The sequence below is a fragment of the Elaeis guineensis genome, chromosome 7, assembly GCF_000442705.2.
Source record: "Elaeis guineensis isolate ETL-2024a chromosome 7, EG11, whole genome shotgun sequence".
NCBI lineage: Eukaryota > Viridiplantae > Streptophyta > Magnoliopsida > Arecales > Arecaceae > Elaeis > Elaeis guineensis.
The window spans coordinates 48,519,593-48,544,467 of NC_025999.2; positions in this window are offsets into that span (position 1 = coordinate 48,519,593).

Here is a 24,875-nt window from a genome sequence, read left to right on the forward strand (position 1 = left end):
AAATTATCGTCCGTTATCAGTGATTAGGGTTCTAGGCAGACCGAACCTACACATGATTGATTTCCAGACGAAATCTTGAACTTTCGCTTCCGTGGTTTTTGCTAGTGGTTCGGCTTCAACCCATTTGGTGAAGTAGTCGATCGCTACGAGGAGGAACTTCCTTTGCCCGGATGCCATGGGAAAAGGGCCAAGGATATCCATCCCCCATTGTGCAAAAGGCCATGGGGCACTCAAGGGTGTGAGTTCGGTGGTGGGCTGTCTCTGGATGTTGGCGTATCTCTGGCGTCGATCACACTTTTTGACATATTCAATCGAATCACGATGCATCGTTGGCCAGTAATAGCCCTGATGGAGCAGCTTGTGGGATAAAGATCTAGCCCCCAAATGGTTTCCGCAAATCCTCTCATGTACTTCCCACAAGGCGTAGTCAGCTTCCGAGGGCCGGAGACATTTCAAGAGGGGCAAGGAGTATGATCTTTTGTACAACTTGCCCTCATAAAGGATGTACCGGGAGGCTTGATTTTGGAGCTTCCGAGCCTCCTTCGCATCTTGGGGGAGAACCCCATCTTTAAGATAGGTTATCAGCGGGTCGACCCAGCTGGGCTCGTGGTCGATCTCCATTACGGGCCACGATTTTTCTATACTCGGGTATTTTAGAACTTCGAAGAGGACGTCTCTGGGCAATTCGGTCGGAGCCGATGTCGCCAGCTTGGAGAGAAGATCAGCCCTGGTATTCTCCAGCCTGGGAATCTGTCTAATGTTGAAGCTGCTGAAGGCGGGGGTGAGCTCCTTTACCTTCTCAAGGTATCTGGACATACTGTCCTCCCGCGCTTCATAACTCCCGCTGACTTGTCCCACCACTAGTTGAGAGTCACTGTGCACCCGGAGCTGACTTATTCCCAGCTCTCTGGCGATCCTTAGTCCTGCGATCAGGGCTTCATATTCTGCTCCATTGTTTGTTGCGGGGAACTCGAAACGCAGAGCGTACTCTGCTATGACTCCCTCCGGACTGACCAAGATCAGGCCTGCACCTGCACCCGACATGTTGGAAGATCCGTCCACATAGAGGGTCCAAAAGTGATCGGAGGGATTGGCCTCTTCGTTGGGGGAGTTCAGTTGAGACTTCAGGTCGTCAACTTTGCTTTGCTCAGGTTCGACCTCCTCTGGGATGGTGCACTCTACTATGAAATTTGCCAGTATTTGGGCCTTTACTGCTGGTCTAGGTCTGTAGTTGATGTCGAATTCCGTGAGCTCGATCGCCCATTTTGCCATTCTTTCGGAGGTGTCAGCCTGGTGTAAAACCGCCTTGATCGGTTGATCGGTGAGTAGCGTCACGGTGTGCCCTTGAAAGTAGGGTCGGAGCCTCCGAGCTACAATCAACAAGGCGTAGGTCAGTTTTTCTAATTTGGTGTACCTGATCTCGGCGTCCCTCAGTGCGTGGCTAATGTAGTATACTGGTCGCTGAACTTTCGCTTCTTCTTTGAAAGGATGGCCGCGAGGGCCATGGGAGAGACCGCTAGGTATAAAAATAGTTCCTCCCCAGGTTCAGGCTTGGCCAACAGCGGGGGTGAGCTAAGGTAGCTTCTTAACTCCTCGAATGCCTGTCGGCACTCAGGGGTCCAACAGAAGTTCTTCGGCTGTTTGAGGGTTTGAAAGAAGGGCAAGCACCGTTCGGCCGACCTCGCGATGAAGCGATTAAGAGCCGCTATCCTCCCTGTGAGGCACTGAACCTCTTTGATCAACTTTGGGGTGGTCATCTCCTGGATGGCGCGAATTTTCTCTGGATTGGCCTCAATCCCGCACCCTGATACCATGAAGCCCAGAACTTTCCTGAGGTTACTCTGAAAGCGCATTTAGTTGGGTTTAGCTTCATTCTATACTTTCGGAGGGCGTCAAAGGTCTCTTCGAGGTCGGCGACATGATTCCTGGAAGACTTGCTTTTTACGAGCATATCGTCCACGTAGACCTCCATGTTTCGGCCGATCTATTCTTTGAAGATTTTGTTCACCAACCGTTGGTAGGTTGCGCCCGTATTCTTGAGGCCGAAAGGCATGACCCATAAAGGTGAGGAGCTCATGGCCTGAGGTCGCATCCACCAGTTGGTCGATTCTGAGGAGGGGGTAGCTGTCCTTTGGACAAGCCTTATTCAGCTTTTTGAAGTCTATGCACATCCTCCACTTGCCGTTTGCTTTTTTGACCAGAACAATATTGGAAATCCAATCAGGATAATTGACTTCCTTAATGAATCCAGCCTTGAGAAGCTTATCCACTTCCTCGGCTATCGCCTTTTGCCTCTCCGGGGCATGACTCTGAATTTTTTCTTTTGTCGGTCGATGCTTCGGATCGACGGCCAGATGATGCTCCATGACTTCCGTGTCAATCCCCGGCATGTTTGCTGGAACCCAAGCGAAAATGTCTGCATTCCTTCAGAGGAAATCAATAAGACGCGTCCGCACCTCCTCCCCCAGGTTGGAGCCAATTAACGCCACATGCTCCGCGTTCCCATCATTCAAAGGGATTGGTACCAGATCTTCGATTTGGCCGCCCCTTTCTTCGGTGAGGTCATCGTGAGCATCGAGTCCATCGACGGGACAGGGGTCAGCCTGATCGCTTCTTTGCAAGGCGATGTTGTAGCAGTGTCTGGCCAGGGCCTGGTCTCCCCAGACCTCTCCGATCTCCTGGTTGGTGGAGAACTTCAACTTCAAATGGTAGGTCGAAATGACAGCTCGGAGGGCATTGAGGCCGGGTCGGCCAAGGATTGCATTGTAGGCGGATGGCACCTTCACCACCAAGAAATTCACCAGAGCCCTGGATTGCTTTGGATATTGACCCCGACCACAATCAAAGCTATCATTCCTTCCGTCGGAACGGCGTCACCGGTAAACCCTATCAGGGGGGAGCAAATTGGTCTCAGATGACCGTCAAGAGCGGACATCCTTGAAAAGGCATCGTAGAACAAGATGTCGGCCGAATTTTCGTTGTCGACAAGAATGCGACAGACGTCGTAATTTGCTATATTCAAGGAAACTATGACCGCATCGTTATGAGGGAATTGGACTCCCTGGGTGTCTTCTTCGGTAAAGATTATGGGTTCTTCAACTTTTTGCCGCTTGGGGGATACAGCTGGTATGTTGGTTGCCTCCCACTGGGATCCCCCCGAAATGGTGTTGACGGAATCCGATAGAGGCCGATCGTCCGGCCACTCCTTGTCGGCGACCATAGCCGGAGGTAGTTGTGCGCAGGCCTCGTGAGAAGGCATCAGATGAGGAAAGGAGGAGTGGGTGCCGGATAAGATGACCGGAGATGGATCCGTTGAGTGCTCCTTTAAGAACAAGGGTACTGCGAAGACACAAAGCCCTTCCTCTAGCACCAATCCTGTTGGTGCAAAAATCCACTTGCGTCAGAGAAGCTGGAGTCGAGGAAGTCGCGGTCGCCGTTGGGACCTGCAAAGGAAGTCTAAACTGGAGGTGGGGTTGCTCCGGCAAGACCCTCCGACGCTCAAGTCAGTTCTCTGCCTCAACAAGAATGGAGTGCTCAAACGAAGAATTTAGCAGAGTTTTTAGATAAAAAATGAGGGCTTATAGAATAACGTATCTGGGGTCCCCTTTTATAGGCGGAGGGGGCAGTAGTCTGATAGCGACATCTGTAACCATCTGATAGTGAGCTGCCCAGGGTCAGGCGGAGTTTGCTGCGAAGAGTAGTGGAGTGGACCTGTGGCTATCACCGGGGTGTGCCACGTGGAGTCAGTTACGGGGAGTGGAGCGGCGTTCGCTGTCGTGACTCGTCATGAAGTGGTGGGATCGCACAGGATCCGCCACGGGGAGTGGAGCAGAATTGTGGCCGTTAATACGGCCTGTCAGGGAGTAATGGAGTTGCATAGGGTCCGCCGCAGGGAGTGGAGCAGAATTATGGCCGTTAATACGGCCTGTCAGGGAGTAATGGAGTTGCGTAGGGTCCGCCGCAGGGAGTGGAGCAATGTTGTCCGTTACTGTGGCCTGCCAGGGGGTCCAGACTTGTCGGTCGAAGTTCGGTTGGAGTCGGTAGCGAGGTCCGATGTCCGTAGGAGTTTAGGCGAGGTCTTCCCGCAGTCGGAATAGAAGACGGAGTCTGGCTTCCGTAGGAGTCCGGACGAAGTCTACTTGCAGTTAAAGTTAAAGGCGAAGTCCGGCTCCCGTAGGAGTCTGGACAAGGCTTACCGGCAGCTAATGTTGAGGACGGAGCCCAGCTCCCATAGGAGTCTGGGCGGAGTCTACTTGCGGTTGAAGTTGTTGACAGAGTCCGGCTCCCGTAGGAGTCCGGACAAAGCTTGTCTGCAGCCGTTGGAGTTGAGGATGAAGCCCGACTCCCGTAGGAGTCCGGGCGAAGTCTTCCTGCAATTAAAGTTAAAGGCGAAGTCTGGCTCCCGTATGAGTCCGGATAAGGCTTACCGGCAGCTGATGTTGAGGATGGAGCCCGGCTCCCGTAGGAGTCCGGGCGGAGTCTACTTGCGGTTGAAGTTGTTGGCGGAGTCCGGCTCCCGTAGGAGTCCGGACGAAGTTTGTCTACAGCCGTTGGAGTCGAGGATGAAGCCCGGCTCCCGTAGGAGTCCGGGTGGAGTCTTCCTGCAATTAAAGTTAAAAGTGAAGTCCGGCTCCCGTAGGAGTCCGGACAAGGCTTACCGGCAGCTGATGTTGAGGACGGAGCCCGGCTCCCGTAGGAGTCCGGGCGAGGCTCGCAAGGGCTAATCCTGCCGAGAACTTCGATCGTGGGTATTTTGTACCCAACATCATGTAATAATCATGTAATAAGATCTTAGATCTAGAGATTCTCTAATTTTATAAGATAAATTTTGATTTATTTTAGTCTTTCGCTGCCTGATCTTGAAAAAGTTTCAAGATCTAACCCTGAAACCCTAGATCTGATTCCTTCAATTGGTATCAGAGCTTAGGTTGTTTATTACATGATTATTCATACATGCTTAGATTATTTTTTAGATTAGATATAATTTATAATCTGATTATTAAATTTGAAATTAAAATTTTTAGATCAATCATGAACTGTTGGTTGTCCTGCTGTAAGGTTTACCCCTTACAGTGCAAAGGTTGTCCCAATTCGTATAGATCTATCTTTAATCATAAATTTGTTAGATGTGATCTAGATTAAATTTATGATTTATTAGATTTAAAAGATATTTAAATCTAAAATAAAATCTTTTTGTTAATAATTCTCATGCAAAGAACCATAATATATTTGTCTGAGAGATTTGCGCAGTTTAAAGTTGAAATTATTTCAATTACATGAACCTGTTTAGATTAGATCTAAAGTAGTTTCATGCTTATTTCACTTGCATTTTGATTATGAATCAAATATGCAATTTGATTGGTAGAACCATATTATAAAAATATTTTACAAATATAAAAATTATTTTCAAAAAGCCGAACCCCAACCCTCAGCCCAAAATTTAATTGAGCATTAAAAAGTTGTTTGATTAGGTTCTAGGATTGTGAATTGAAGATCCTAAGACACGAACTATAACACATTGGGTTAATGGGTTAGTGGGAATTAGATCCATTAATTAGGTTAAACCTAAGGTTAGATTAAAGATGGACTTAATTAGAGAATTGACTAAATCTAATCAATTATTGTCTTAGATTAGGTTAAGGATTCTCTAGATCAATTACAATAGTTGTAGTTGGTCAAGTCTATGTCTTTAACAAGAACCAAATACACTTGATTCTTGGCTAAGTGGTCTAGCATGAACTATTAGGTTGATCTAATCGAAAGTAATTAAACCAGTTGGTGTTTAAGATAAACCAAACCAGTGGTTTTTAATTGGCAGCCTGCTTATCTGGTCATTTCTGATGGTGTCTAAGGCAAGCTTTTGCAGACCCTCCCACCGATCGAACTTATCTGGCTTCTTGATGAAATTATATTTTGATCGGATCACTTGACTATTTGAGCTGACCCATGTCAGCTAGATAAATCAATGTGACTGATTTAGGTGCTCCTAGACCAGCCCTTTTAATGGTCTCCCTTAAGCTGATTTGGTGAAGCCAGTGGGAGGATCATGATAAGCTAGTTCATTTGACCTTCTCTTCTAAATCAATTAAATCCTCTAAAATTATTAGGTTCTTAAAATAAAATAGTTATGGTGATAACTAGATCATAGCCTCCCATTAAGTGGATGATAATGGGTCCATCAGTTAGATAATCATTAAAGGCCCAAAGGCCTGGTGCTTATCGGCTGATGGAATTATCATTCATAATATGATTTCTTAACTGCATCTTTCTAAATGGTGGTTAGGTTAGCCAACCAAAGTTGGGCCTAATCATTCATTGGCTAGATGGGCCAAGTATGGTCATGTTAATGGTTGGACCTAACCAGACTTTTTCAGTGGAGGCCAAAGCCTACTGATAAGGACTGCAGCAAAATTAAAATTACTAAAAATTATTTAAAGAAATAATTGGTTATGAACCTACCCTTAGATATATATGGGTTGGCCAACCAAAGTTGAACTTGTGTGCAGTCTAAGTGGATTCTAGTACTCACTAAGAAATTAGGATAATTCCTCGAAATGGAGGTAGAGGCTACCAATTCGAATAAAATAGTGAAAGAAACTTTTTGATTAAAGTCCAAATCTTTAGGTTTAATGAATCAATTACTAATTAGATTATGGTTTTTCTTTGTGCAGATATGGCCACTTTCCTATCGCTCTGATCATTGTTGGACAATGAAAATTTAGTGGGACCTAACTTCGGTAGCTGGTACCGAAAGTTGAAGATAGTCCTGGAGCATGAACGGATCCTATATGTGATAATGGATCCTGCATCTGAGGAGCCAGTTGCCAATGCATGTGGAACAGTCAGAGACACTTACCAGAAGTGGCTCAGTGATCGAACCACGGTGCACTGCATTATGTTGGTTGCCATGAGCAACGAGTTTAGTCACAGATTTGAGATGGCTTAGCCAAAGGACATGCTTCAAGTGTTGGAGGATGCCTTTGGCACACCCGATGACGTGGAGAGGTACAAGCTAGTTGTGCTATCTTCAACGTCAAAATGTGGGATGGTGCCTCTGTCACTGATCATGTATTGTACATGATCGAGCTAATAGAGCATTTGAGCAAGCTCGACTTTTCCTTGCATGAGCAGCTTGAAAAAGATGCAATATGAACCCACTGCCCAAGTCATATCTCCCATTCCTCACTCATTATAGAATGACATGTGAGAATTTCAGTGCAGGGGTAAAATGATAATTTTAAAACTTTTTCAAAATTATAATTTTATGATAAAAATTATTAATTAATCTAATTAATTAACATATATTAATCCTACACAAGGATCTAAATATGATATATATAGCATACATTTAAATTTAAAATTTAAACTTCTACGATAAATATTTTACTGTTATGTGTTCAAAACACATTACCTTTGTGCAGAAAGTCGATCGCTGTAGTCTGATCACTGTCAGAAAGGTCTGATCATCATAATACAGTCACACAATATGTCTGACCTCTGTGGATCATCCATACGAAGCTCTCAATCTGATCGGCTCCTCATGAATGCTAGTTCGCTGCAGAACCCTTTCGATGGCTGATGCTGATCGAACTCCTTCGATCGGTGTCTGCCGACTCTTCAGGTACTCTGGATCATCAACAAAGGTGCTTGAGAGGTTGATGAAGCTCTCTCTGAAGTTTGGTGAGCTCATGACACTCGTAGCTCACCTTCTCACTTCCCGAACCCTAGGCATTAACCCTAGGGTACACACAGAAAACCCTGTGCCCTTTCTATTTCTTTTCTTTTCTCTTCTTTTCTTTTCTTTTCTTTTCTCATGCACAGGGCCTTTTTCATGCCACCCTTCTCTCTCAGATCAAATATCGCATGCCCCACCTTCTCTCTCATTTTAAAATGGTGCAAGACCGCATCTTTTCAGCATTTTCACCGCGTGAGAGGATAAAGCTAGGTGGTTGCTCACTTGAATTCAAATCGAATTTGAATTCAAATGCCAACCAACCAATCTTTATCCACTCTAGGCGTGAGAAGGGAAGGGGTGTGGGTTCTTTGTGCATGAAGAATTTACACGAGAAACTTTTTCTCGTGTAGAGAATGGGGCGCATAAAAGGATAAGGTGGCGCATGGGTTAGTTGCCCACTCAAATTCAAACATCATTTGAATTTGAATGGCCAACCAACCAATCTTTATCCACCCAAATGGCGCATTAAGAGGGGCATGGGAAGGCTTCTGCACAAAGAAAATTCATGAGAACTTGTTTCTCGTGAATTCAAATAAGCACAGGTGAGGTGAGGTGGCGCAGGGAGATAAGTCAAAGGTGGTTTCAAACCTAATTGAACCAACCTTATTAAAATAGGTTAGGCACAATTAGACTAAATTAAACCCAATACAATTAGGCTTAATTAGGCTCAATAAAATCTTAATCAAATTAGGAATTGACTAAACCCAACCCTTGATCAGATCAGGGACCAAACCCCTCGGCGATTACGTCAACTCTTAACCTAATCAGGTCAAAACCAACTGAATCAATTCAATTGGATTTGATTCAAAAAATAATTATTTAATTAAATTAAGTTAATTAGTGATCAAATCACTAATTAAATCTCCATAAATATTGAGTCCAAATTCGATGGGCAATCGGACATCAAAGTCCATCAATATGAAACCTTGATCGAAGAGTCCCAAACCAGTGGGACTCTTGACCCTAGTATCCAAAATGTGTGAAACTCATGATCAGAGAATCTTGATTCTCGATCACAGAGTCTTCGAGCATTAGGACTCTTGGTCGAAGAGTCCCAGTCCAGTGAAACTTTTCACCAGCCATCAGATCAGATTGGAACCTCTAATGTGTGTGACCCCACAGGTTCGAACCTAAGCTGGTAGCACAGGAACCAATTCCTATACTAATTGAGGTGACCATCTAGCAATGGTACCCGACATCTGGATAGGTGGAATAGTCACAATCACAATATTCAGAATCTATGCGAATATGGTTACTGTATAATTCATCCCTTTTGACCCCTATGTATAGGATGACTCAGGGTTAAACTGTCAACCCTGATTAGATCATCCGAATCGTGCTCAACTCAAACAGTCCTGTGACTCCTCACTAGGACTACCCTGATCAAGATTTTGCTAAATTGAAATACGACTGTACACAGCTCCAGAACTGGAGTAGTCAATCCCATCTTGACACATGCACCGACAAGTCAAGTACTTGACTACACCCAGCAGCCTTCCGTCACTGAATTAGAAATTCAGGTAGTCCAGGCCTAAGTGCAGTAAGTTGCTTGCAAGTCACCGTGGCGGTCTCAGGTCGGACGGACAGTTATCCCCATATCCCATCGAAGCAAGTCTTGACAGCAGAAAAAGCTCCAGAGTCGGTCACATTCAGTGCAGATGTACTCTTACATCTCACCTGTATGCCATACCAGTATCTCCACACTCCTTGGTTAAGAGGACAACCAACCCATATAGCACACAATGACCTATGCTTGATAAATGTTGTTGTCCTTGGTAACAACGTATCATTTGGTCGCGAACAGGTTTAAGGACTAAATGACAAATCCTCCTTTGTCGAGTCTAAATAGTCTTAAGGACTTCACTACAATATAGGAGTTCATTAGAAGATAAAATAATTTATGATAAAAAATATCAAAATAATTTTTATTTATTTATAATTCATATACTAATACAAGAAAGAGCACGACCATCAATAGGTTAATGATTGGCTTTGGGACACTATTCCCAACAATCTCCCACTTGGCCTAAAGCTAATTGGTGCAGTATCTAATACCCATCTTTGACTTGAAGTCGTCGAACTCCTTCACCGCAATGGCTTTAGTGAATGGGTCGGCCAGGTTCTCCTTTCCATCGATCTTCTGAAGGTCAACGTCATCTCTATCCACGATTTCCCGGATGAGATGGTAGCGGCACAGAATATGCTTCGTCCGCTGGTGTGCCTTCGGTTCCTTCACCTGAGCAATGGCTCCAGAGCTGTCACAGTAGAGCAGAATTGGACCAACAAGGGGGGGTGCTACTTCGAGCTCGGTGATGAATTTTCTCAGCCACACCGCTTCTTTGGCAGCATCTGATGCAGTGACATATTCTGCTTCGCAAACTGAATCAGCCACAGTGTGCTGCTTGAAACTCTTCCAGCAGACAGCCCCACCATTAAGGGTAAAATAAATTCCGACACACTCTTGCTGTCATTGTGATTAGACTAGAAATTGGAGTCTATAAACCCCATAAGTCTCAAGTCCGATTCACCATAAACAAGCCACTGGTCCTTAGTATTTCTTAAATACTTCTGGATGATTTTAACAACTTTCTAGTGATTCTCTCCTGGATCAGATTGGTATCTACTCACTATCCCTAGTGAGTATGCCACATCTGATCGTGTACATGTCATGGCATACATGATAGATCCCACTACCGAAGCATATGGAATTCTACCCATATGCTCTCTCTCTTGAGGTGTTGTCAGACAATCCCTCTTCGAGAGAGAAATTTCATGGCCTATCGGTAGATAGCCTTTCTTGGAATTCTCCATGCTGAACCTTTTCAGCATAGTATTAATATACGTGGACTGGGATAAGCCAAGCAACCTTTTAGATCTATCCCTATAGATCCTCATCCCTAGGATGTAGGAAGCTTCTCCCAGATCCTTTATGGAGAATTATGACGACAGCCAAATCTTTATTCCCTATAATGCAGGGACATCATTCCCGATTAAGAGAATGTCATCCACATATAATACAAGAAATACCACTACTGGACCATTAGCCCACTTACAAATGCAGGGCTCTTCTCCGTTCTCAACGAAGTCATACGTCTTAATCATCCTATCAAAACGTATGTTCCAATTTTGGGATGCCTGCTTAAGTCATAAATAGACCTCTGTAGCCTGTGCACCTTAGACTCATCTGTGGATGTGAACCCTCTAGATTGTATCATATACACCTCTTCGTCCAGCTATCCATTTAGGAAAGCTGTCTTTACATCCATCTGTCAAATTTCATAGTCTAGATGGATAGCTGTCGCAAGCATAATCCGAATGGATTTGAGCATTGCCACAGGAAAAAATATCTCGTCATAGTCTATACCATAACGTTGACGATATCCCTTGGCAACCAGATAGACTTTATAGGTCTCCACCTTTCCATCTGCACCCCTCTTCCTCTTAAAGCGCCACTTACACCCTATGGGTTTTACTCCTTCAGGTGGATCAACCAATGTCCACACATCGTTGACCTTCATGGACTCCATTTTAGATTTCATGGCCTCTAGCCATTTCTCAGAGTCAGGTCTCTGCATTGCATCCATGTAGGTGATCGGATCCTCATCATTTTCATCAAGTTCGATAGGATCGCCATCCCGAACAAGAAACCATAGTATCTGTCCGGTTGACGTGGTACTCTACCAGATCGCCTTAAGGGTGCAGGAACAATGGGCTCCGGATCTGATCTAACCAAATCCGGTTCAGGTTCAGCAACTTGTGTCAGTTTTTTCACCTACTGAACTTCCTCAAGTTCGACCTTAGAGGCAACAGTCCCTTCACCAAGGAACTTCTTTTCCAAAAAGATTGCCTTAAGGCTGACAAACACTTTTTGCTCATCAGCTAGGTAGAAATAATACCCTTTGGTCTCTTTTGGGTACCCTATGAAATAACACTTGTCAGACCTAGGTCCAAGCTTGTCTATAATTAAACATTTAACATAAGCTGGACACCCCCAAATCCTAAGGTGCGAGAGTACTGGCTTACGTCCTATTCATATCTCATATGGCATTTTGGTTACAGACTTATTCGGAACCCTATTTAGAAGGTAACAAATCAATTCGAGTGCATATTCCCAGAGAGAGATCGACAGACCAGCAAACCCCATCATGGATCGAACCATATCCAACAAGATCCAATTCCTCCTTTCAGACACACCATTATGCTGTGGTGTTCTAGGAGGAGTCCACTGAGAGAGAATCTCATTCTTCCCAAGATATGTCAGAAACTCATTGAAAAGATATTCACCTCCTCGATCAGATCGAAGAGTTTTAATACACTTTCCAGTTTATTTTTCTACCTCATTTTGAAATAGTTTGAACATTTCAAATGACTCCGACTTATGCTTCATTAAGTAGACATACCCATACCTCGATAGGTCGTCTGTGAAGGTTATGAAGTAGAAATATCCACCTCTTGCATTTGAGCTTATGGGTCCATATACATCAGAATGTATCAGACCCAACAGTTCACTGGCTCACTCATCTTTTCCAGTAAAAGGTGATTTGGTCATCTTTCCAAGAAAACAGAACTCACAGATTGGAAGTGATTCACAATCACCAACTTCAAGAATTCCTTCTTGAGCCAACCTGTTTATCCTATTTTTATTGATATGACCTAGCCTATAGTGCCAAAGATAGACTTCTGACATATTATCCATTCTAGGACGTTTACCGAAGATTTGAACCACATTAACAGGCTGTGATAGTAAGTAAATTTTATTATTTAGTTGTCCAACAAACATTGTAACACCATTCAAAATGATATTGCAAATATTTTCTTTTATTAAAAATTCATAACTATACATGGCCAAAAGGCCTACAGAAATAATATTTAATAAAAAACTTGGACAATAGTGACATTCACTCAGAATTACATTACGAGTGTTGATTACAAGGTTCATGATTCCTAAAGCTAGAACTGAAACTTTGCTTCCATCTCCAACGTTCAGGAACCTCTCGCCTTCATCAAATCTCCTACTGACCTGCAGATCCTGTATCGAATTACAGATATGATAAGGACTTCTGGTATCCAATACCCAGACAGTAGTATGACAAATAGAAAAGTTGCAAGGTGTTATCATATAATTACCTTGCTTCTTCTTCGGCCTGTTCAGGTCCAGGGAGGCAATGTATAGAGGATAGTTCTTCTTCCAGTGCCCCTGCTTCTTGCAAAAGAAGCACTCCGCCTGGCTCTAATCGGCCTTGTGCTTCTTGGTCTGACCCTATGCAGACGTCCTAGCATACGGCCACACCTTCTTATTCTTCTTCTTCCCTTTCTTAAAGGGTCGACGACCAGAAGAAGACCCTCCCATAACATTCACCGACTCCTTATGGAGCTAGTGGTCCTTCTCAAAGTTCTGTAGCAACTCCAACAAGCCGTGGTAGTTCACTACAGGCTTTGTCATCCAAAAATGAGTAAGGAAGGAGAGGAAGGACTTGGGTAAAGAATTAAGGATTGCATCCTTATCGAGCTACTCATGCAAGGAAAAGCCCAGTTTACTTAGGCGCTCAATCATTTCGATCATGTACAGTACATGATCGGTGACAGAGGCTCCATCCCTCATCCAAGCATTAAAAATGGCACAACTAGTTTTGTGTCTTTCAATATCATCAGGCGTGCCAAAGGAGTCGTTCAACATTTGAAGCATCTCCTGCGGCTGGGCATTCTCGAACCTGTGGCTAAACTCATCATTCATTGTCGTCAGCATTATGCACCGTACGATGGTGCGATCGTTGAGCCACTTTTGCTAAGTATCTCAGACCGTCCCTCTAGCATTCGGGGTTGGCTCCTCAGGTGCCGGATCCGTTACTACATAAAGGATCCATTCATGCTTAAGGACGATTTTTAATTTTCGATACCAGCTATCGAAATTAGGTCCCATGAGCTTGTCATTATCTAATAATGATCGGAGCGACAGGGTAGTGGCCATAGTTGCATAAAAGAAAACCAGACCTTTATTAGTGCGTAAATTATTAATACTAAAGACTTGAACTTTAGTCTAAAGTTTCTCCCAGTATTTTTATGAACTGGTAGCCTCAACCTCCAATTCGAGGAATTACTTTAATTCCTTAGTGGGTACTAGAATCCACACAGACCACATACGAGCTCAACTTTGGTTGGTCAACCCATGTGCATCTATGGATAGGTTCATAACCAGTTGTTTCTCTAAATAACTTCTAGTAATTAATTTTGCCCCAAAACCTAATCAATAGGCTTTGGCCTCCACTGAAAAGATCTGGTTAGGTCCAACCATTAACATGATTTGATTTGATGAATCTGACCAAAAAATGATCAGGCCTGACTTTGGCCGGCCAACCTGACCACCATCAGAAAGACTCAACCAAATGATCATATTATGAATGATAATTTCATTAGTCAATAAGCACCAGGCCTTTGGGCCTCCAGTGATTATTAAACTAATGGACTCATTATCACTCACTTAATGGGAGGCTATGACTTAGTTATCACTATAACTAAATCATTTTTAGGGACCTAATAATTTTTGAGGATTTTACTAAAAGATAGAAGAGAAAAAATTAACCAGCCAATTTCAATCCTCCCATTGACTTCACCAAGTCAGATTAAAAAGGATTTAATTAAAGTTGGCATTAGGAGCACCTAAATCAGTCACACTGATTTACCTAATGACATGGGTGAGTCCTAATCATCAAGTGATCTAATCAAAATCTAACTCATCAGGTTGGCCAGGTAAGTGAGATCAGTGGTGAGGATATGCCATTAACTCGTCAGAGATCGAATCAATGCGAGTAGCTCCCACTTAAAAACCACTGGTCAGACTGTCGAACTTACCTTAGACATGAATCGGTTCATTAGTTTTAATTTGATCAACTTAGTAAATAGGGTTCTACTGCGTAGCCATGAATTAAGTCCATCTTGATCTAGTTAAAGACATGGACCCATTCAACTACAACTATTGGAGTTGAGTCTAGAGTATCCTTGACCTAATCTAATTCAACTTTTGATTAGATTTGACTAATTACTCTAATTTAGTCTATTTCTTTAAGCTAACCTTAGGTCTAACCCAATTATGGACCTAATCCATCTAACCCATTGATCCACAAGTTTATGCAATTGTCTTAGGTCTTAATTCATAATTCTAGACCAACTAGACAACACTTAATTCTTTTAATTAAGTATTTAGGTTGATGGGTCAGGGTTTGGCTTTTTGAAAATAATTTTCAAATTTGAAAGGTTTTATTTTTGTTCACCAAATGTGTTGACTCATTTCACAAACGGATTAGCACATTTCATAAACAGCAATCCTATTGCTAATTACATAACAGAAAATAACTCAATCAAAATAAATCATGAATATTCCTTTAGATCTAATCTAACACATTCATGATAAATTTTATAATGGAACCTTTGCAATTAAGTCCTTTCGCTGCTTCGTCTGCATGGGATATAATCGCTCGGCACCCCTATTGCCATAGGAGAACCCCATCGAATAGGAGGAGAGGGCCTTTAAACCTTACTTTTCTCTTATGATCGGACGACCATGGCAACCAACCCAATTAGACTACTTGCTATTTGGATCAAGTATATCTAAATATACCAATTTCAAAATTTAAATTTTAAATTTCAAATTTTAAATTTCAAATTTCAAATTTTAAATTTTGAATTTCAAATTTCAAACAAATTTCAAATTTTAAATTTTTGAATTTCAAATTTTGAATTTTAAATTTTGAATTTTAAATTTGAAATTTTAAATAAATTTTGAATTTTGAATTTTGAATTTCAAAATTTTGAATTTTGAAATTCAAATTTCAAATTTCAAAATTCAAATTTCAAATTTTGAATTTCAAATTTTAAATTTAAATTTTAAATTTAAACTTTTAGATTACTACTTAATCTATGCATGCAAATGTATATCATATTTTAGAACCTGCTCTATTACCATTTGTGGTGAATTTCAATGCAGGGATAAAATGGTAATTTTAATTTTTTTTCAAAATTATAATTTTATAGTAAAAATTATTAATTAATCTAATTAATTAATATATATTAATCCTACATAAGGATCTAAATATGATATATATAGCATGTATTTAAATTTGAAATTTAAATTTTTATAGTAAATATTTTACTGTTATGTGTTCAAAACACATTACCTTCGTGTAGAAAGTCGATCGCTATAGTCTGATCAACATCGAGAAGGTCTGATCATCGTAATGCAGCCACACAGTATGTCTGGCCTCTGCAGATCATCCACATGAAGCTCCCGATCTGATTGACTCCTCACGAATGCTAATTCATTGCAGAACTCTTTCGACGGCTGATGCTGATCGAACTCCTTCGATTGGTGTTTGCCAACTCTTCAGATGCTCTAGATCATCAGCAAAGGTGCTTGAGAGGTTGATGAAGCTCTCCCTAAAGTTTGGTGAGCTCACGACACTCATAGCTCACCTTCTCACTTCCCGAACCCTAGGCAGTAATCCTAGGGTACATACAGAAAACCCTGTGCCCTTTCTATTTCTTTTCTTTTCTTTTCTCATGCACAGGGTCTTTTTCATGCCACCCTTCTCTCTCAGATCAGATATCGCATGCCCCACCTTCTCTCTCATTTTAAAATGGTGCAAGATCGTGTCTTTTCAGCATTTTCACCGCATGAGAGGATAAAACTAGGTGGTTGCTCACTTGAATTCAAATCGAATTTGAATTCAAATGCCAACCAACCAATCTTTATCCACTCTAGGCATGAGAAGAGAAGGGGCGTGGGTTCTTTGTGCATGGAGAATTTACATGAGAAATATTTTCTCATGTAGAGAATGGGGCGCATAAAAGGATAAGGTGGCACATGGGTTAGCTGCCCATTTAAATTCAAACATCATTTGAATTTGAATGGCCAACCAACCAATCTTTATCCACCCAAATGGCACATTAAGGAGGGGCATGGGAAGGCTTCTGCATGGAAGAAAATTTATGAGAACTTGTTTCTCGTGAATTCAAATAGGCGCAGGTGAGGTGAGGTGGCATAGGAAGATAAGTCAAAGGTGATTTCAAACCTAATTGAACCAACCTTATTAAAATAGGTTAGGCACAATTAGACCAAATTAAACCCAATACAATTAAACTTAATTACGCTCAATAAAATCCTAATCAAATCAAAAATTGACTAAGTCCAACCCCTGATCAGATCAGAGACCAAACCACCTCGGTGATTAGGTCAACTCTTAACCTAATCGGGTCAAACTCAACTGAATCCAATTCAATTGGACTTGATTCAAAAAATAATTACTCAATTAAATTGAGTTAATTAGTGATCAAATCACTAATTAAATCTTTCATAAATACTGAGTCCAGATCCGATGGGCAATCGGGCATCAAAGTCCATCGATATGAAATCTTGATCGAAGAGTCCCAAACCAATGGGACTCCTGACCCCGATACCCAAAATGTGTGGAACTCATGATCAGAGAATCCTGATTCTCAATCACAAAGTCCTCGAGTATTAGGACTCTTGGTCGAAGAGTCCCAGTCCAGTGGGACTCTTCACCAACCATCAGATCAGATAGAAACCTCTAATGGTGTGACCCCACAGGTTCAAACCTAAGCCGGTAGCATAGGAATCAATTTCTGTACTAATCGAAGTGACCATCTAGCAACGGTACCCAACGTCTGGATAGGTCGAATAGTTACATGAATACAGTTACTGTATAATTCATCCCTTTTGACCCCTGTGTATAGGATGACTCAGGGTTAAACTATCAACCCTGATTAGATCATCCGAATCATGCTCAACTCAAACAGTCCTGTAACTCCTCACTAAGACTACCTTGGCCAAGGTTTTGCTAAATTGAAATACGATTGTACACAGCTTCAGAACTGGAGTGGTCAATCCCATCTTGACACATGCACCAACAAGTCAAGTACTTGACTACACCCAGCAGCCTTCCGTCATTGAATTAGAAATTCAGGTAGTCCAGTGCCTAAGTGCAGTGAGTTGCTTGCAAGTCACCATGGCAGTCTCAAGACACCATCAGAGCAAATCTTGACAGCAGAAAAAGCTCCAAAGTCGGTCACATTCAGTGCAGATGTACTCTTACATCTCACCTGTATGCCACACCAGTGTCTCCACACTCCTTGGTTAAGAGAACAACCAACCCATATGGCACACAACGACCTATGCTTGATAAACATTATTGTCCTTGATAACAACGTATCATTTGGTCACGAACAAGTTTAAGGACTAAATGAAAATCCTCCTTTGTCGAGTCTAAATAGTCTTAAAAACTTCACCACAATATAGGAGTTGATTAGAAGATGAAATAATTTATGATAAAAAATATCAAAATAATTTTTATTTATTTATAATTCATATACTAATACAAGAAAGAGCATAACCATCAACAGGTTGATGATTGACTTTGGGACACTATTCCCAACATGACAAAGCCTGAAGTAAACTACCATGGGTTACTGGGGTTGCTTCAAAACTTTGAGAAGAATCACCAACTCCATAAGGAGTCGGTGAACTTAGTGGGAGGTTCGTCTTCTGGTTCTTGACCCTTTGAGAAAGGAAAGAAAAACAAGAAAGAGAAAGTGAAGAAGGTGCAAGTTCAGGCTGGGACATCAGTATAGGGCCAGACCAGAAAGATCAAGCCCGATAAGAGTCAAGCTGAATGCTTCCTTTGCAAGAAGTGGGGGCACTGGAAGAGGAACTGTCTTCAGTATATTGCCTCCCTGGATCTGAACAGGCAGAGAAAGAAGCAAGCTATTGCTGGACAAGGTATTTATATGATAACTTCTTGCAATTTCTCTATTTGTGATATAACTGATTGGGTATTGGATACTGGTAGCCCTTACTATATTTGCAATTCATTGCAGGAGTTGCAGGTCAGTAGGAGATTCGAGCAAGGCGAGAGGTTCCTGAACGTTGGAGATGGAAGATTAGTTTCAGTTCTAGTATTAAAAATCTTGAAACTTGTATTTGAGTCCCATACCGTTGTTCTTAATGATTGTCATTTCTGTCCCAGTTTCTTTTTAAATGTTATTTCTGTAGGCCTTCTGGCCAAAAATGATTATAAAATTTTAATAAAGAAACAAGTTTGTAATATCATTATAAATGGTGTTACTATTTTTTGTGGACATTTGAACAATGGTGTGTATATGTTATCACAACCTGTTAACGTAGTCTATTCTACTGGCAAGCACCCTAGATTAGATAGTGTATCAGATATCTACTTATGGCACTGTAGGCTAGATCATATAACCAAGAATAGGATAAACAAAGTGACTCAAGAGAGAATCTTCGAAGTCAGTGATTGTGAATCACTTCCAACCTGTGAATCCTATTTTTTTGGTAAAATGACCAAGTCACCTTTTACTAGAAAAGGTGAGAGAGCTACTGAGCTCTTGGGCCTAGTACATACTGATGTATGCAGGCCCACGAGCATAAGTGCTAGAGGGGATATTTCTACTTCATCACTTTCATGGATGATCTATCTAAATATGGATATGTCTATTTGATGAAACATAAGTCGGATTCATTTGAAATTTTTAAATGATTTTGAAGTGAAGTAGAAAAACAAACTGGGAAGAGTATTAAAATTCTTCAGTCTGATCGAGGAGGAAAATACCTTTCTGATGAGTTTTCACATATCTAGGAGAGAATGAGATTCTCTCTCAATGGATTCCTCCAGGAACACCACAGCATAATGGTGTGTCTGAAAGGAGAAATCAGATTCTGTTAGACATGATCCGATCCATGATGGATTTTGTCAGCTTGCTAATATCCTTCTGGGGATATGCACTCGAATCGCCTATTATCTATTAAATAGGATTTCAAGTAAGTCTATAATTAAGACTCCATATGAGATATGGATAGGATGTAAGCCAGCACTTTCACATCTTAGGATTTGGGGGTGCCCGACCTATGTCAAACGGTTAGTTACAGATAAACTTGGACCTAGGTCTGACAAATGCATATTCATTGGATACCCCAAAGAGATCAAAGGATATTTTTTCTACCATGCTGATGAACAAAAGGTGTTCGTCAGCCTTAAGGCATCCATTTTAGAAAAAGAGTCCTTGGTGAAGGAACCGTTGCCTCTAAGGTTGAACTTGATGAAGTTCAACAGGTAGAAGGATCGACAACAATAGCTGAACCTGAGTTAGATTTGATTAGATCAAATTTGAAGCCCAATATACCTGCACCATTAAGGCGATCCGGTAGAGTACTACGTCAGCTAGATAGATACTATGGTTTCTTGATCCGGGACAGTGATCTCATCAAACTCGATGTGAACGATGAGGATCCGATCACCTATATGGATGCAATGCAGAGACCTAATTTCGAGAAATGGCTTGAAACCATGAAATCCAAAATGGAGTCCATGAAGGTCAACGATGTACGGACATTGGTTGACCCACCTGAAGGGATTAAACCCATTGGGTGTAAATGGATCTTCAAAAGAAAGAGGGGCACAGACGAAAAGGTGGAGACCTATAAAGCCCATCTGGTTGCCAAGGGGTATCGTCAACATTTTGGTATTGACTATAACAAGACATTCTCTCCTGTGGTAATGTTCAAATTCATTCGGATAATGCTTGTAATAGCTGCCCATCTGGATTATGAGCTCTGACAGATGGATGTAAAGACAGCTTTCTTGAATGGAGAGCTGACCGAAGAGGTGTATATGATACAACCTGAGGGGTTTGCATCTACAGATGAGTCCAAGGTGTGCAAGCTTCAGAGATCCATTTATGGATTGAAGCAAGCTTTTCAGAGTTGGAACATACATTTTGATAAGGGGATCAAAATGTATGACTTCATTAAGAACGGGGAAGAGCCCTGTATCTATAAATAGGCAAATGGTCCAGTTGTAGTATTCCTTATCTTGTATGTGGATGACATTCTCTTAATCGAGAATGACATCCTCACACTACAGAAAATAAAAGTTTGATTGTCATCGCAGTTTTTCATGAAAGACTTGGGTGAAGCATCCTACATCCTAAGGATGAATATCTATAGGGATAGATCAAAAGGATGCTTGGGTTATCTTAGTCCACGTACATAGACACTGTGTTGAAGAGGTTCAGCATGGAGAATTCCAAGAAGGGCTATCTACTGATAGGCCATGGAATTTCTCTCTCTAAGAAGGATTGTCCGACAACTCCTGAAGAGAGAAAGTGTATGAGTAGAGTCCTATATGCTTCGACCGTGGGATCTATTATGTATGCCATGACATGTACAAGGCCAGATGTAGCATACTCACTAGGAGTAGTGAGTAGATACCAATCTGATCCTGGAGAAAATTACTGAAAAGTGGTTAAAACCATCCTTAAGTATTTGAGAAATACTAAAGACCAATGGTTGATTTATGGTGAGTCAGATCTGAAACTTATGGAATTCATAGATTTCAGCTTTCAATCTGACCATGATAACAGCAGAAGTATGTTGGGTTATATCTTTACTCTGAATGGTGTAGCAATCTGCTGGAAGAGTTCCAAGTAGCATACTGTGATAGACTCTGTTTGTGAGGTGGAGTACATCGCAGCATCAGTTGCCGTGAAGGAAGCTGTGTGGCAGAGAAAATTCATCATTGAGCTCGAAGTAGCATCCTCCCTCGATGGTCCGGTCCTGCTCTATTGTGACAGCATTGGTGCCATAGCTCAGGTGAAGGAACCCAAAGCACACCAGCGGACGAAGCATATTTTATGTCGCTTCCATCTGATTTGGAAGATTATGGATCGAGGTGATGTCGACCTTCAGAAGATCGACAGAAAGGAGATCCTGGCTGACCCCTTCACTAAAGCCCTGGCGATAAAGGAGTTCGATAATTATAAGTCGAAGATGGGTATTAGATACTGTGCCGAGTGGCTTTAGGACAAGTAAAAATTATTGGAAAATATGTTCCAAAAGTCAATCATCAACCTATTGATGGTTGAGCAACCTTATATTGTAATTGATTTGTTAATAAATAAAATATATTTTTGATATTTTCATCATAAGTTTTCATCTTCTAATGAACTCCATTGTTGTGATGAAGTTCTTAGGACTATTTTGGTTCGATAAAGAGAGGATTTATCGATTAGTCCTTAAAACTATTCACGACCAAATGATAGGCTGTTAATAAGGACGACAGCTTCTATTGAGCATAGGTCGCTGTAGGCCATATGGGTTGGTTGTCCTTTTAACCAAAGAGTGTGGAGACACTGGTATGACATACAGGTGAGATGTAAGGCTACATCATCATTGAACATGACCAACTCCAGTGCATTCTGCTATCGAGAATATCTCTGATGGGATATAGGTATAAGTATCCCTTAGACTTGAGATCACCTTAGTGACTTGCAAGCAACTCATTAGGCTTTGGTACTGGACTAACTAAATTTTAATTTCAATGATGGAAGGCTTCTGGCACAGTCAAGTACTTGCAAAGTTAGAGTGTGATCGAGATGGGATTAACCACTCCAAGAGTTGGAGAAGAATGAGTCACGGTATTTCAATTTAGCAAAATCTTGGCCAGGATAATCCATTAGATAGATTTGATATTTTGAAATACGATATGGATAACCTGATCAGAGTTGACAGTTGAACTCTGAGGTGTCCTATGAGCATTTTGGTCAAAGGGATGAATTATATGAAAACTGTATCCGCATGGGTTCTAAAGATGTTGTTTTACACATTCGACCTATCCGACCATCGGATACCATTACTAGATGGTCACTTAGATTGGTACAAAAATTTATTCCTGTGCTACCAACTTAGGTTCGAATCTATGAGGTCATACACATTAGAGTTTACGATCCGATCGGATGGCTGATCAATGATTAAGAATCGTTCTAGGGTTAAACGATCAATACGATTGACGTTTAAACTAGTGCAAGTGTTGCAGGAGGATCGATTAGCAATTTGATTGCTAATTGGCTTAATTTGATTAAGCCAATGGGCTGAGATTAAGTCTAATTGAATATGATTTAATTAGATTTGATTTGGGCTTGATTGGATCAAGTCCAATTTATTTATTGGATTAGCCAAGTGCAAGGAAAAAATAGTCCTAGTCCAATTAGGACTTGGGTCAACCTAATTTCTAATTCGATTAAAAAATTAAATCTAATTTAAATCTAATTTAATCTAATTAAATTAAATTTTTAATTAGATTAAGACCTATTTTAATTGGATTGATTTGATTTTAGTTTGATTTGATTTGAGAAATCAAATTTGAACAAGTCATAGATTGAATCCTAGTAAGACTAGGATTCCACCTTGCGCCACCTTAGCCCCCCATGCCCACTCTCTCTTATTTTATGCGATAAAATCTTCTCTCCTAGACCTTTATGCACACCCAAAGCTTTCCACTCTTTCTCTCTTACATGGAATGTGGTTGTGGACCAAGTCAAAGTAGGAATTAGTTTGGATTTCAAATTCTATGAGATAGAATTTTAGGAAATCAAAACTCTTTCTTTATGGAACTGATTTTATTTAATTTTTTTTGAAATTTTCTTAGCTTTTATGGAAAATATTGTGCACACTTTGCTGGTGGTCCATGGTAGAAAAAGAAGGAGGGGGAGTCCAAGAGTTGGGCACCACTTGTCTTGTCCTATTTGGATTTTTCTTGACTAGGTATTTGACCTGGACAAAGATTCTTTATATCTCTTTATTTAAGATGAATTTCTGCTTAAAATTTTTATGAATTATAAAGAATTGAGAGGTCTTTGGGGTATGTAAAAATCATAGAGAAAGAGTATTGGGGCATGGAGATATAATAGACACAAAATTAAGTATTTGGGTGAGAGCAAAGAGAAGAAGAAGAGGGTCTTCTTCTAGGGTTGCTGAGTTCACCTCTTTCCTTCCTCCATCTATGAGTTTTCTAAGAGTGTCACATATCTAAAACTCTTTCTCCTAGTTTTTATTTTTGGAAGAGTCCAAATCAAGAAGAAAGAGGCATCTGATCAACCATCGAAGAAGGATCAGCACAGTACCAGCATACTATGCTGATTTTCTGGACCAGGACTTTTGATTGTGATTCGTTGGCTCGTGTGGATGACTCCTAGAGATCAGATGTATGTGTGGCTTGCAATATCATCCTCAAGCTCGGATCAGCAAAGTTAGAATGTCTAACTTGCAAGGTAATAGATCTGATCTATTATATTTTACATACATTAGATGTAGTAAAGAAATATGTTAATATGATCAACATGTAGTTCTAGCTCTTTATATTTTAATTTTTGATTTAATATCATATAATAATTATATAATAAGATCTTAGATCTAAAGATTCTCTGATTTTATAAAAAAAATTTGATTTATTTTAGTCTTCCACTATCTGATCTTGAAAAGTTTCAAGATCTAACCCTGAAACCCTAGATCCGGTTCCTTCAACTACATCTTACTTAGTGAAGCAATGAACAAGGTATTGTCCACTCGTTGGTTTGCACGTCACCAATAACTATTAGGAAGATGTGCATAGATCAGTGGGAGTGCAGTACTTGCTTGAAACTTTAGTCACATAAGAGTTTCTGTTTCTCAACCTAGAGAGTGTGAGAGACTTGAGAAAATAGTGGGAGTCATGTTTGTTTATTAAAGTCTCTAAAACAAACTTATACCAAGTACAAACATCTAATTAGAAACTTTTTTCTCTGTAGTTAACTATGTCGGCTTCCAACCTACTAGCCCATGTCCTAGACACAAATAAGTTGACCAGGACCAACAACAAAGACTGATTGAGAAACTTGAGAATAGTTCTCAGTTTTGAAAAATTAACTCATGTTCTCGACCAAAAAACCCCTGTTATCGGCTCATCCATCCCCTGATCAACAAGCTGTACTTGAAAAGTAGGTGGATGAAGATAATAAGACTAGGTGCTACATTTTAGCATCCTTGTCAAATGAACTTCAGCATTGGCATGAAGACATGAAGACTATCAAGGACATGCTGACTCACTTATAAGAATTGTATGGTGAGCAGAGTCGCATAGCTCACTTTGAGGTTTTCAAAAGATTTTTCAAAGTGAAGATACATGATGGACAGTCCGTCCATAATTATTGTTTGATAATAATCAAGGACATTGAAGAGCTTCAGAAGCTCAAAATAATAACGGACAAGAAATTACAGGTGGATTTGATCTTGCAATTC